Below are 14,154 nucleotides of genomic sequence, written 5' to 3'. Positions count from 1 at the left end.
GAAAACTGAGAGACCTAGGGCATCTTTCCCACATGAAGATATAGTGCAGCTCACCCTCTGAATCAGTCTGACAGTGTCCTTGATCTCTGATTTCTCTGTACCAAGACACACCATGGTGACAACTGAAATGTAAATTTTCTTTGTCCCACTCCTTGATTTGCCTGTGGTGTATCAGCTTCTATAGCCACCAGTGCTGTTGGTGAGGTTTTTTTCTTTCTTTCTTTTATTATATCCAATCTTCTGATTCCCCTAGCTGTTCTGGGAATCTGGAATTAAATCCCAGTAAAATCCCTCTTTTCACCCACTTCACTGAGAATCCGTTTATCTGCTTTCATAGTATCATGCCATGAAGCAGCTTGGGAAGCAACCTCTTCTACTTCTTAACTCTCTTTGGGCACTATTTTAAGTTATTTACATGCATCATATGAGTTAATATTCATAACAGTACCCTCGTTATTATCCTTGTTTTACAGAATATGGAGCTGATGTGCAGAGAAGGTATATAATTTGCTCAAGATCACACACTTCTTAGAAAAAGTTAATGTTTTAGTTTGATACCCTCCCATTTATTGATTATTGGTTTTATTTCCTGAGCATACTATACTGATATAAATATAAATCAAAAAAATACACATACACATACACACACCTAGGTTTATAGCAACACGATTCACAATAGTTATTTTACAGAACCAGCCTAGGTGCCCATAAACAGATAAATGAATAAAGAAAATATGGTGTATATATTCAATGGTGTTTTATTCAGTCATAAAACTAACAAAATTTTGTCATTTGCTGGTTAATGGACAAAACTGAAGAATATCATGTTGAGTGAAATAAAGTAGACTCTGAATGTCAAAGGTTGAATGTTTCTCTCATGAGGGATCTAGAGAGAAAAAAAGGCACAAAAAAGAGAATCTCATGAAAATAGAAGGAAGACCAATAGAGTAGAGGAAAGGGATCAATAAGGAAGGAAGGGAATATGTGGGGAAGTGCTGGGGGGGAATCAGTTCCACCAAATTGTGTTGACCCTGTATGGATAAAACTGTACCACAATGAACCCTCCCACCTCCACCTCTCTCTCTCTCTCATTCTCTCTCTCTTTCTCTCTTTCTCTCTCTCTCTCTCTATATATATACACACACACACACACACGCACATATATATAGACACATACATATATGTATAATGTCATTATAATACACTAATTCAAATAATAATAATTAAAGGGAGTTCAGTAAAGTAAAGCATGCAGATCAGGGGAAGGGAGGGTAGTGGAATGCACTGGAGATTGAATTATACTATGTGCCTCTATGAATATGGCATAATGAATTCCATAACTAAGTATTATTATAATGCAATTATTGAAACTCTGTTGCCACCTGGCCACAAAGAGCTAATGCTAATTTATTTGGATCTGTTTAAATAGGGCATACATGCTTAAGTCAGACAGGTCTCCACTTGTATTTCACTTATTTAGCTACTTGGCTAATGTAGGACTTTGCATTTATGATGGATGGTTTGGTTGAATTTCATACTGAGAATTGAAACTTAGTGAAACTGAATTACTCATCACCACAAAGAAAGCTGGTAGCAAAATGACCATTAATTCAAAGTTATTTCCATTGCATGATGTTGCTTTTTCCTGTGTCTTGGTAAGTTTTTACTACTAATGCTCTCAAGATTTCTTTCAGTCTGCTCATTATCTCCTTCATAAATTCCCTCAATGTTCACCACCTATACATAGTCTTCTGAGCTGATCTATTTTAATTCTGATCATAAATATACTCAGAAACCCCTTCGCACATATTTTTTACTTGCTGATATGCTGCTTTTATAAAGCATTTAGTCATTTCCTCTGTTTTGTGTTTTGTTTTCTCACCTACACTAAGCTCAGTACTGAAGTTGGTCTGAGAAAAACTTACAAAGCTGGTGAAATTTGAATTTAATAGTTCTAACTTCTTATGCTCTCTTCCTACGCCTCTAAAAGCTTTCTTAAGTGAATGCTTCTGATACTGGTCATTTCCTAAAAATCCACAAACTAATGACCGATACCTGAAATTGGTAGAAGTCAGAAAATGTTGATATGACAAACACATTTTAGCTTTCTGAATTCAAATAAATGTCTTTAGATGAGAAATTTCATTTCTAGCTTATCATAGGCACTTTAAATGTAGATGAGAAATTCAATTTCTAGTTAATAACAGGCCCCTTTTAACTAACTTCATGAACCTGACCTGATTTATTTGCCTGGCCACAATAAGCACTTGTTTTTGTGTGCCTTGCATCATATCTTCCATTTAGATTGCTGCATTATTCCAAAAATCCATTTCTACTTTGCCCCAGATTTGAATGCAAATCTTGCTCCCTCTGATTGAATTTAGGTAATGTAGATAATCTTCCCAAAAGCTCAGTCTGCCTTTTTATTTGGTGACCCATTTCCTGATGCTAAAGAGGTGAAAGACATTTGGAAGAACTTCCTAGAATCTCTGAAAACATCAGTCCATGTCTAGGATCATAATGCTGTCTAGCACCTTGATAAGGATTTTTTCCTTGTAATCCCACAACAGGATAATCATAAATTTAGATTTATAAATATTGTCTTCTTTTCCCTGGAAACTATTCACAATGCAATTAAAACCTCATATTGTACAAACCAGAAAAAGAAAAGCAGATAATTCAAAACTAGATTCTTATTTTAAAAGACTTAAACTAGTTATATCCTTATAGAAAAAAGCAGAACTTATAAAAATATCATGGGGTAAGGATGTAGCTGAGTGGTAAAGTACATGCAAAGCATACACAAATCTCTTGAATTGATATCCAGCAACACCAAGAAAAAGAAAAAAAAAAAAAACTTCCTGTATTTTAGCCATGACATCCTGACTGAAACAAAGAAATGGTGATCCCAATCAAAGTAAAACTCCTTGTAATAAATATTAGGTTGGTCCTCTTCTTTTTTTATTGGTTCTATTTAGTTATACATGACAACAGAATGCATTTTGATTCATTGTACACAAATGGACTATAACTTTGTATTTCTTTGGTTGTACACAATGTAGTCACAGATATAGCCACACCATTCCTGTAATCATACATGTACATAGCATAATGATGTTTGTCTCATTCCATCATCTTTCCCACTCCCTGCCCCCTCCCCTCCCCTCATTCATGCTTACACATTCCAAAGTTCCTCCCTTCTTCCCTCCCACCCACCCACTGTTATGTATCTGCATCTACTTCTCAGAGAAAACATTTGGCCTTTGGTTTTTAGGGATTGGCTTACTTTGCTTAGAATGATATTCCCCAACTTGATCCATTTACTTGCAAAGGGCATACTTTTATTCTTCTTTAAGCTGAGTAATGTTCCATTGTGTATATACCACAGTTTCTATATCCATTCATCTGTTGAAGGGCATCTAGGTTGGTTCCACAATCTGGCTATTGTAAATTGAGCAGCTATAAACATTGATGTGGCTGTGTCAGATTAGTTTGCTGATTTTAAGTCTTTGGGGTATAGGCCAAGGAGTGGGCTGGCAGGGTCAAATGGTGGGTCCATTTCAAGTTTTCTGAGGAATCTCCATACTGCTTTTCATAGTGGTTGCACCAATTTGTAGTCCCACCAGCAACGTAAGAGTGTACCTTTTCCCCACATCCTGGTCAACATTTATTGTTGCCTGTATTCTTGATAATTGCCATTTTAATGGGAGTGAAATGAAATAGCCTTTACAATGTTGTGGTATGTTCCTATTATCCCTATTTTTTAGTGTTTTGAATATGAAGGGGTGCTGTATTTTATCAAATGTTTTTTCTTCATCTGTTGAAATGATCATATAATTCTTAACTTTAGGTCCATTGATGTGATGAATTATATTTATTGCTATCTGGATGTTGAACCAACCTTACATCCCTGGAATGAACCACACTTGATCATGGTGCACTATCTTTTAATATGTTTTGTATGGGTTTTGCCAGAAATTTTAAAGGATTTTTCATTTATGTTAATCAGGAATATTGGTTTGAAGTTTTCTTTCTTCAATACGTCTCTGTCTGGTTTTGGTATCAGGGAGATACTGGCTTCACAGAATGAATTTGGAAGGGTTCCCTCCTTTTCTATTTCATGGAATACTCTGAGGAGTATTAACTCTTTGAAGGTCTTGTAGAACTCGGCTGAGAATTTGTCTGGTCCTGGGCTTTTCTTGGTTTGTAGACTTTTGATGGCATCTTGTATTTCATTGCTTGAAATTGATCTATTTAAATTATGTAGGTCTTCCTGATTCAGTTTGGGTAGATCATATGTCTCCAGAAATTTGTCAAAGTGTTGAGATTTTCTATTTTGTTCAAATATGAATTTTCAAAGTAGTTTCTAATTTTCTTTTGTATCTCAAGTGTCCATTGTGATGTTTCCTTTTTTCATCATTAATTTTAGTAATTAGAGTTTTCTCTCTCCTTGTTTTCATTAGTGTGACTAACAGTTTATCAACTTTGTTCATTTTTTCAAAGAACCAACTTTTCGTTTTGTCAATTTTTAAAAATTCTTTTGTTTCAATTTCATTCATTTCAGCTCAGATTTTAATTTTTTCCTCTCTTCTCCTACTTTTCATGCTGATCTTTTTTCCTTTTCTAGGGCTTTGAGATGTAATGTTAGGTCACTTAGTTGTTGACTTTTTATTCTTTTAACTAATGAGCTGAATGCAATGAATTTTCCTCTTAGCACTGCCTTAATTGTGTTCCTGAGATTTTGACTTGTTTTATCAGTGTTCTCATTTTTCTGTAAGTTTTTTAAATCTCTTTCCTGATGTCTTCTGCTATCCATGCATCATTTAATAGCATATTATTTAGTCTCCATGTGTTGGAGTACCTTCTGTTTTTTATTTTATCATTGATTTTTAATTTCATTCCATTAAGATCTCATGAAATGTAGGGTAGTATCTCTATATTTTTGTATTTGCAAAGAGTTGCTTTGTAGAATAACATATGGTCTATTTTAGAGAAGAATCCATGTGCTGCTGAGAAAAAGTATATTCACTCATTGATGGATGGAATATTCTATATATGTCAGTTATGTCTAAATTATTGATTATACTATTGATTTCTATCATTTCTTTTTTCAGTTTTTATTTGGAATATCTATCCAGTGGTGAGAGGTGTGTTAAAGTCACCCAGTATTATTGTATTTTGGTCTATTTGATTATTGAAATTGAGAAGGGCTTGTTTGACATATATAGATGCTCCATTGTTTGGGGTGTAAATATTTCCAATTATGTCTTTTGGATATATGATTATATATGATTCCCTTAAGAAGGATAAAATGTCCTTCTTTTTCCCTTCTGACCAACTTCGGCTTGAGGTCTACTTTATCTGATATGAGGATGGAAACCTCTGCTTTTTTATGCAGTCTGTGTGTGTAATATGTTTTTCCCCATCCTTTCATTTTCAGTCTCTGAATGTCTTTTCCTATAAGAAGAGTCTCTTGAAGGCAGAATATTGTTGGGTCTTTCTTTTTAATCCAATCTGCCAATCTATGTCTTTTGATTAATGAGTTTAGGCCATTAACCTTCAGGGTTATTATTGAGATTTGATTTGTATTCCTGGTCATTTTGGCTTATTTTTTGTTTTTAACTTGACTGGTTTCTCCTTTGATTGGATTTTTTGATTAGTGTAGTCCCTCCCTTTCCTGACTTTGATTGTTTTTCATTTCCTCCTCATAGAATATTTTACTGAGAGTGTTTTGTAGTGCAGGCTTTCTACTTGTAAATTCTTCTAACTTTTGTTTATCATGGAAGTTTTTAATTTCATCATCACATCTGAAGCTTAGTTTTTCTGGATATAAGATATTTGTTTGGCATCCATTTTCTTTCAGAGCTTTGGTAAGTGGGGAGCTGCAAGAGGTGTTTCCAAGGGAACAGGCACCAGGCTGGATCCAAGGGGGCAGGTGCCAGGCTGGATCTGGTCCTCTTTTTATTGACTAAGCTTTTACTCTCAGTTCTATTACCAAATATCTATAGTGTTTTGTTAAGTGAAAGTAAGCCTAGATTATTTTTAAATTATGTTAAGATTAAATTGAATATATAATATTGTTTCTAACTCTTCTTTATACCAGGAATTGAACCAGGGTGCTTTAAAAAAATGACCAATATATCCAATACTTTTTAAGTTTTTTATTTAGAGATAGGGTCTCACTAAGTTACTTAGGGCTTCACAAATTTGCTGAAGCTGACTTTGAATTTGGTATCCTCCTGAATCAGCCTCCCAAGCTGCTGGGAATACAGGACTTCTAACTTTCATATAAGAAAACAATGGAAGTTAAATTATTCGTCCAAAGTCTACAAGAAGAAAGCACTTTTAATGAGAAAAGTCTGGTTTTCAGTAATGAGATTAGATACTAGACTTCAACTAAATAATCTAGAAATGATATCCTTAATATGTTTGTGAAATGTCTTTTCAAAAATTATGTTCTAAGAATTTGTATTTTGCCTTATATTTGTATTTTGAAAATATACATTTCATGTTTTGATGTACATTAATATATATTGAAAATATGGAGCCATTTTCTTGAAAAATAGCTCCAAACATAATTACACTAAAGTTGAGTATATCTATATACAGAATAAATATTATATATGAATTGGAAGCATCTGCAAAACTAATAATTCATTTAAAATATCAGTTTGAAACACATAACAGAATATGCTTTAGAGACAGAGAGAGGGACAGAGATGAACTCCTTTAAGGAGTAATTCATCTCTAAGGTGTATATAATGGGAAAAATTTTGTACATCTACATAATCTATGCCATTCATTAAGTTTCTATTTATTTGGTAGGATATTTTATTCTTCAGAAAGCCTTTTTTACCTTTGTCTATTTGTTTCATTTTTTCACTCATGTTTTTTTTTTAATTTAATTTTTTTTTGTGTGTGTGGTGCTGGGGATTTGAACCCGGGCCTTGTGCTTGCGAGGCAAGCACTCTACCAACTGAGCTATATCCCCAGTCCCTAATTTAATTTTTAACTAATCCAAAATGTTATAAAATTGCATATAAAATTAAAATTGTTTTGGTCGCTCTCGGAAGATTGTGGCAGCAGCAGGACAGTTTTAGACACTTTCCAAAATCACCTATGAAAACAGATAGACTAAGAAAATAAATAAACAAACAGAAAATACAGACAATATATATTAAAAACTAGAAAAGAAAATATTTCTCTCAATTCTGAAATTTCAAGATTGGGAAAAAAAAAAGCACCAAAATGTAGATACACCCATATGGTATTAGTAAGTATGAGGAGGGAAGTGATAGATCATTTAACAAGTGAGAACTGGAAAACCTAAAATAACCAGCATTTACACACTGAAAATTGCATTAGAGCAATTTGATAATAGCAGGACAAAGTGGAAATGTCTTTAATTTACAGAGGAATAAAGAAATTCAAAGAAAAGTTGAAAGGGTTGAATCTGTGCCCTGTAAAGTTATCCAAGTAGCAATATGAAATGCATTTAAGGAACAAGACCCCACATTGAGCAAAATACTCAAGTTGAGCATGAGGTTTTTGCAAGATGGTACAAACTACGAATGGAGCAAGAGTGAAAAAGATCCAGATAAAAGTGAAATTGGGCAACACAAACAGTAGATCTCAGAGAGAAAGCCATACTTTTTAAAGATCTCTTTGTGAAAACAACAGAAGGAGCTCTAGAGTCACAAACTAGAAAATCTCTCCTAACCCACCCTTCCTACTAAATACTCAGAAAAATAATATGTGAAAATAATCAAAATAAAATTATTGGGGTTGAATTCCATACAGAAATGCTAAAGAGAAAGGATATAAAAAACAGAGTAAGAACCTTATACACAGCAAAAAATACTCCATAAAGACATTTGCACAAAACAAAAACAATATTACTGATATTTCAAAATAACTTCAAATAAATTAAGTAAATAATACAAAATATGAAATAGCATAAATAAGACTATGGATCCTCAAAATACCACAATGAAAACCAATATTTAATTATATAATAAACTCAGTTTTAAAAAATATATAATGTAATATGCTCAGTTTTTGTGTAAAAAGACTAAGAACTCAGAAATTGAGACAATAGAACTCAGGATAGAATTAGAAATTAGTCAAAAAGACATTACATAATAAATTCAAAATGAGAGGAAACCTAGCTGTAATATTCAGAAATAAAAGACAAAGAGATATTTTTATTTCATTTATTTTTTAAATTTTCAAAGAAACTTAGAACACACTGTTTTTTCCAAGAGTAGGGAAAAGAGTCTTGAATATTAATTTCAATGTCATCATGATTTTCTAAGCATTTATGTGGCTCGAATTACACAGTAAAATTTTTTAAAATGGTTGCTAAGTACATCACTTACTCATATCAAATAACATAATTCTTAAAACATCATTGTCTTATATGCTATTCAATGTTTCATGATCTACATAATTTTCTGCACACTAATTTAAATCATTATAGGTTTCTAAAAGTCAAAGGGTCTTTAATGCTCTAACAAGAAAATAAAATATTAAATCTATAAGCATTTTTTAATTTTTAATTTTACTTTGTGTATTGGGGATTGAACCCAGTGGTTTCACATGCTAGATAAGCGGTGCACCACTGGGCACATACTCAGTACTGAAATCTCTTTTTTAATTAATTCATTAGCTAATTAATTAATTTCATGAGTACCACATCTCTTTATTTCTTTGGTTTTCCAATTTCACTATTGCAATGCAATTTCAGTCCCCCATCTGCCTTGCCACTCTGCTGTCCCTCACTGAAAATGGGACTCAGGCTCTGAGAGGAAACTCAGTAGAAAAGCAGGGTACCCAACAACTATCCAGGCTTGCAGAGGTCATGGGTGTACACAGCACAAAACACAATGGATCAGGCCTTTCTCTCACCCATTTCCACACTCCTTGCATGGTACCTTGGTGGCCTCAGGTACTTTAGGGCTTTGCCTTATAAGTCATCCATGGTTCCTCCTATGGATCTCTGCTGCTGCTCATGTTGAGCTAGGAAACTTCTCCACTGAGGACACAAGGGAGAAGCCACGAATCTGCCCCAGATTCAATTCTAGTGGCCCACTGGGAAGTATCTTTGGGTAAAAAGGTTCTCACCCCAAAAGAAACCGAAGATAAATATTCTGCCCACCAGGACAGATTGCCATGTTCTAATATACATCTTGTCCCCAAGAAAAACTGAAATCAGCTTTAGCTAACCAACCTTTCTATATCCCCCACAAGCACACAGTTCTACAGCTTTCAACATTGGCAAAGGGAACTAGTCAACCCATTTAAAAAAAAAAAAACCTAAAGCACAATAAAAATATAACCAGCAAACACTAAAGATAGTATCTTTGTTCCTGCAGCCTTCTACAGTAAACCAGATGGCTGATTTTTTAGTTTCTCTGACCTGGAGTCAGAAAATAATAAAAATATACACTTGGAGTCAGGGTAGACAGTGTGGAACTACTGTAAACGGTATGCTGGCTAAGCCAGAGGACAACTCAGACTCCTGACCCTCTCCAAATTGACCCCTTTCCCCCCATCTCCTTTTGCACATCCCTTTCAGTCATATACCAGGGTGAGTCCTTCCTAGAGCGTGGGCTTCTGTGTGTATTAAGTGGAGAGAGCAATGAGGGGTAAGAGGGCTCCGAACTCCTTGTAATAGGGAAGCTCTTGGAATAGAATCATGTCTAAAAGAACAGCTTTCAATGCCTGTCCTTGAAATTTTTTGGTGGTGAGTGTGTCCATCACCAGCACTTGACCACTCCTACCATCAGCCACTGCCACTGTGACAGCAGTGACACAATGCCCCCACAGTGAAAGCTGTCCTATAGGAAACAATTGGTAGAGAAGCTAGTGGCCATAACACTTCCACAATGGAAACAGCCCTGGGATGTGCTTCCCCCTTCTCAGGGACTCCTCTCTGGAAGGCCTTCTGTGGGCCTCCTTGATCATTTTCTGAAGAAACCCCACTAGTAGGGTCCCTGCAGGTAGGGTCACCAGAGTTGTCATATTCCTGTCAACTTCTTTCTGCTTCTTCTTGGCCTTCTACCTCTCACTGCCCAAGGAAGGAGTCTGCATCTGAAGTTTGGACAGGTCTCTGGGCCAGCTCAGGGAAAGACTTCCAGACAAAAAAGGTGGCGGGTATCGACTAGGGTAGCAGAGAGGGATGTGATTGAAGGCCAGTTGCCCATGCAACATCTGCTTGTGACAGCCCTGTGCATGCCCCTCTGCTAATGGCACAAGGGCAAATAAGAAGCAATAGCTCTCCAGCAGGGAGGGTGTCCCTACCTTGTTCCTTTCCTTGCTCCTTCTCCTATCTCATGATTCCAGTGGAGCAGGGTCTCTTCCCCAGCAGATGCTAGCTGGGGAATTCCAGAGTTGTGAGAGTTGTAGCAGGCTTGAAACTGGGGTTTCTCCAATAATCCCTTTGCCACCAGCTTTAATAGTTGGATATTGAGATGCTAGGAAACCTACCTTTGAAGCAATGATATTGTACCAGTGTTCAAGAAGATGCAATGCTCTAGATACAACTTGGACTTGACATTATCAGTAGGGAGACCCTCAATCCCTCAGCAGTCCTCTCTGCTGGCAGTTTATCCAGTTCCTCCATGGCCAGGGCATCATTGGGGGCTATGGCTAGGTCTGAACAAGAACCAGAGACCAGAAACTTGCCCTTCCAGGCATAGTAGGTGGAGTGGGAGATATCATAGGAAAGGCCCAAGAAACTGCTCCAATCACAGAATAAACCCACAGTGGAAGCTGTCCTATAGGAAGCACTTGGTGCAGAAGCTGGTAGCCATCTTCTGCTCATGCTCCCCAACTGCTGCCACCAGTGGTAGAAAATGCTCTTGGTAAAGATGTAGCACTCACAGTGGTAGGAGTAGCTGAGGACAGGTTCACCACTGAGTAGACTCAGATCTTGGCCAGTGATGGCAGCAGTGCCAGGGATGGCTGAGTGGGGACCAGACTAGGAGCACTATCACTCCTACTATAGGGGCAAAATACTGATGGTGGGATAGGTGACTAGTGAGAGGTTGGCCAGACCACATGATGTGCAGTGTAGAAGACATATTGTCACAGCAAGGGGGTCAGATAACACAGTTAAAGTAGGGCCAAATCTTGAGGTTTATCCTGGTTTAGATGGTGTATTTGCTTCTCTGAAGGATGGAGATGGTGATATACGAGTGCCATAAATTGGAGAAACTGTTAGGGAAGCAGGTGACCTTGATGTCCATATCAAAGATGGTTTCCAGCATGGTGGGTGGCAAGCTAGTCATCTCAAGGGGACTTCTCAGAGATCAGGTCATAGTGCACAACCTGCAGTATCACCTTAGAGTCAATCATGCACCAAAGGTAATAATGTCAGTGCAGCAGCATCTCCACCACAGTACAGATCTATGGCTCCAGACTGGGTCCAGCCTCTCACCACAGCAAAATGCTCACTGTCTTCAACAGAAAGCCACCTTTGCCCTTGCATGCCACCAGCAGCATATTCTGTGAAGCATCCTCTGGGTAGAGGCTTAGGGACAATGAATTCACCTACAGTACCTGGAGCCCTGGGCCCTCCTTCTGGCAGGGGTGGAGAGTGAAGGTAAGTAAGACCTGTTTGTCCTCAAGGGTGGCACTAATGAGACTCTTCAGATGCTGAGACTCCATTGCCTCCCATAGCTACCAAACCACTTGATGCACTATCGGGTCCTGAGAAGTCATTCTGAATTCACAAAGCAATGTCTGGATACTTCTGCTTTTTTATAAAATAAAATAAGAATGTCACTAAGCAACCTATTCTGAATAACAAAAGAATAAAGAAGTTTTAAGAGAAAGTGACATATATAAGAGATGAGCAAGAATGATCTTACAGTTTTTCAAGATGGCGGACTAGAGGGCGGCTGCATTTCATGTTGCTCCAGGACGCAGGACTCAAAAGAGGAGATAGTAGTGGAGGCCATATAGCCCATCTCATAGAGTGCCTGCCTCTCATGCTGGAGACCCAGGTTCGAGTCCCCAGCACTCTGGGATTGTGGAAATAACAAAGCAAACCTAACCAAAAGAGGAGATAGTGAGAGGCTTGGGACCAACTCAAAGCCGTCGGGTGAGTCTCTCCCGTTGGGGAGGCGTCCCGGATGGGGCGGTAGCCCCGGAACGCAGGGAACTTTGTGAGGTAGAGTTGTTCGGCGAGACGCCCCTCCCCCCACTGGAGCGGTAAACACGGACAACTGGGATCATCGTAGAGGAGGCGGCTCAGCACAGCGCTTGGACTCGGAGCAACCACTGGGGCTCCGGGCGGCTGTCTGAGGAGGAGCTGCGTGGTGAGCTGTTTAGACTCAGAGCGACCGCTTCTGAAGACTGCGGGGGTTGCCCGGAGGAGGAGGAGAAGCGCTGTGGGTCGCTTGGTCTAGGAGTGACTGCATCAGAGCTACAGGCAGTTGCCAGAGGAGGAGGCGAGTGGTGAGTTGATTGGACTAAAAGCGACCGCTCCTGAACACCGGTGGCCTGCCTGGAGGGGGAGCGTGGTGGGTCACTTGGTCTCCCACGACCGCTCCTGAACACCCGGGGGGGCTACCCCAAGGAGGAGGAGGAACAGGGCGGGTCACTTGGACTCGGAGTGACTGCCTAGGGCTACGGGCGGTTGGCGGGAGGAGGAGACGCGAAGTGAGTTGCTTGGACTCCTAGTGACTGCGTCGGAACACCGGGCGGCTGTCCGGAGGAAGAGGTGTGTGGCGGGTCTCTGGGTCTCGGAGCTATTGTACGGGGCTCCAGGTGGCGGCTCAGAGTAGGGGCCGCATAGCCAGGCAATTAGGTGCAGAGCAGGGTCCCAGGACCGGCTTCTTGGTGGAAGAGCCGCAGAGAGACACGCCTAGGGGCGGAGCGAAGTTTCCAGGACTGAGGGCAGATTCTCTGAGGAGAGGCAGCCTAAGGAGACTCATCTGCGGTAGGTCCGGGCCCCTGTGAACGTTGCAGAGGAAGACAGCCCAGCCCAGGCGGTAGTTGTAGATTGAGGGGAACCTCTAGGAGGGGAACTGACCAGCGAGACCTCCCCACCGGGTGAGTCTTCCCTGCTGGGTGAGGTTTTCCCAAAAGGACGGTAAAACCAGAGACACAGGCACAAACAGGCCTTGCCTCAGCCTGCAGCCTAGTTCCCCTTTGGATGACCATTGGTCAACCAGTGGAGGCACCTCTGCCCACTAGCAGGGAATATACCCCACCTGAGGGTCACCAAACCTAGAGAGGCAGCTTCCTTCTGGAGCACCGCATTATCAACTTCCTCCAAGACTGCAGGCTACTGAAGGATAAGAGGGGATATACTAACAATCTTCAGGGACATTATAAGTCAATAGAGGAAATCTGTAATATTTTAATGACCCACTGATTCCTGAACAATATGAGAAAACAAGGGAAGAAAATGCCCCAAAAAATCTAGATGTTACATCAATAAAATCCAATGACAGCATGGCAGAAGAAAAGACAGAAAGGGAGTTCAGAATGTACATAATTAAAATGATCAGGGAAGCAAATGATGAGATGAAAGAGCAAATACAGGCATTGAATGATGAGATGAAAGAGCAAATGCAGGCATTGAATGATCGCACCAATCGACAGTTAAAAGAGCAAATACAGAAAGCAAAAGATCATTTCAATAAAGAGTTAGAGATATTGAAAAAAAACCAAACAGAAATCCTTGAAATGAAGGAAACAATAAACCAAATTAAGAACTCCATAGAAAGCATAACCAATAGGATAGAACACCTGGAAGACAGAACCTCAGATATTGAACACAAAATATTTAACCTTGAAAACAAAGTTGAACAAACAGAAAAGATGGTAAGAAAACATGAACAGAATCTCCAAGAACTATGGGATATCATGAAAAGGCCAAATTTGAGAATTATTGGGATTGAGGAAGGCTTAGAGAAACAAACCAAAGGAATGAACAATCCATTCGATGAAATAATCTCCGAAAATTTCCCAAATCTGAAGAATAAATGGAAAATCAAGTTCAAGAGGTTTATAGGACTCCAAATACACAAAATTACAACACACCCACACCAAGGCACATTATACTGAAAATACCTAACATACAAAATAAAGACAGAATTTTAAAGGCTGTGAGGGAAAAGAACCAAATTACATTCAGGGGGA

The 14,154-nt window shown here is 38.8% G+C and overlaps 1 pseudogene; it reads right to left on the bottom strand.

The window, feature by feature from the left end:
- Positions 1–10,298: 10,298 nt before the first annotated feature.
- On the bottom strand, positions 10,299–11,724 carry LOC124971519 (vertnin-like; annotated as a pseudogene).
- Positions 11,725–14,154: the final 2,430 nt, after the last annotated feature.

Source organism: Sciurus carolinensis, chromosome X (genome assembly GCF_902686445.1).
Source record: "Sciurus carolinensis chromosome X, mSciCar1.2, whole genome shotgun sequence".
Classification (NCBI taxonomy): domain Eukaryota; kingdom Metazoa; phylum Chordata; class Mammalia; order Rodentia; family Sciuridae; genus Sciurus; species Sciurus carolinensis.
Note: the sequence above shows the minus strand (reverse complement) of the source record. Positions and strands in the feature narration are given on the sequence as shown.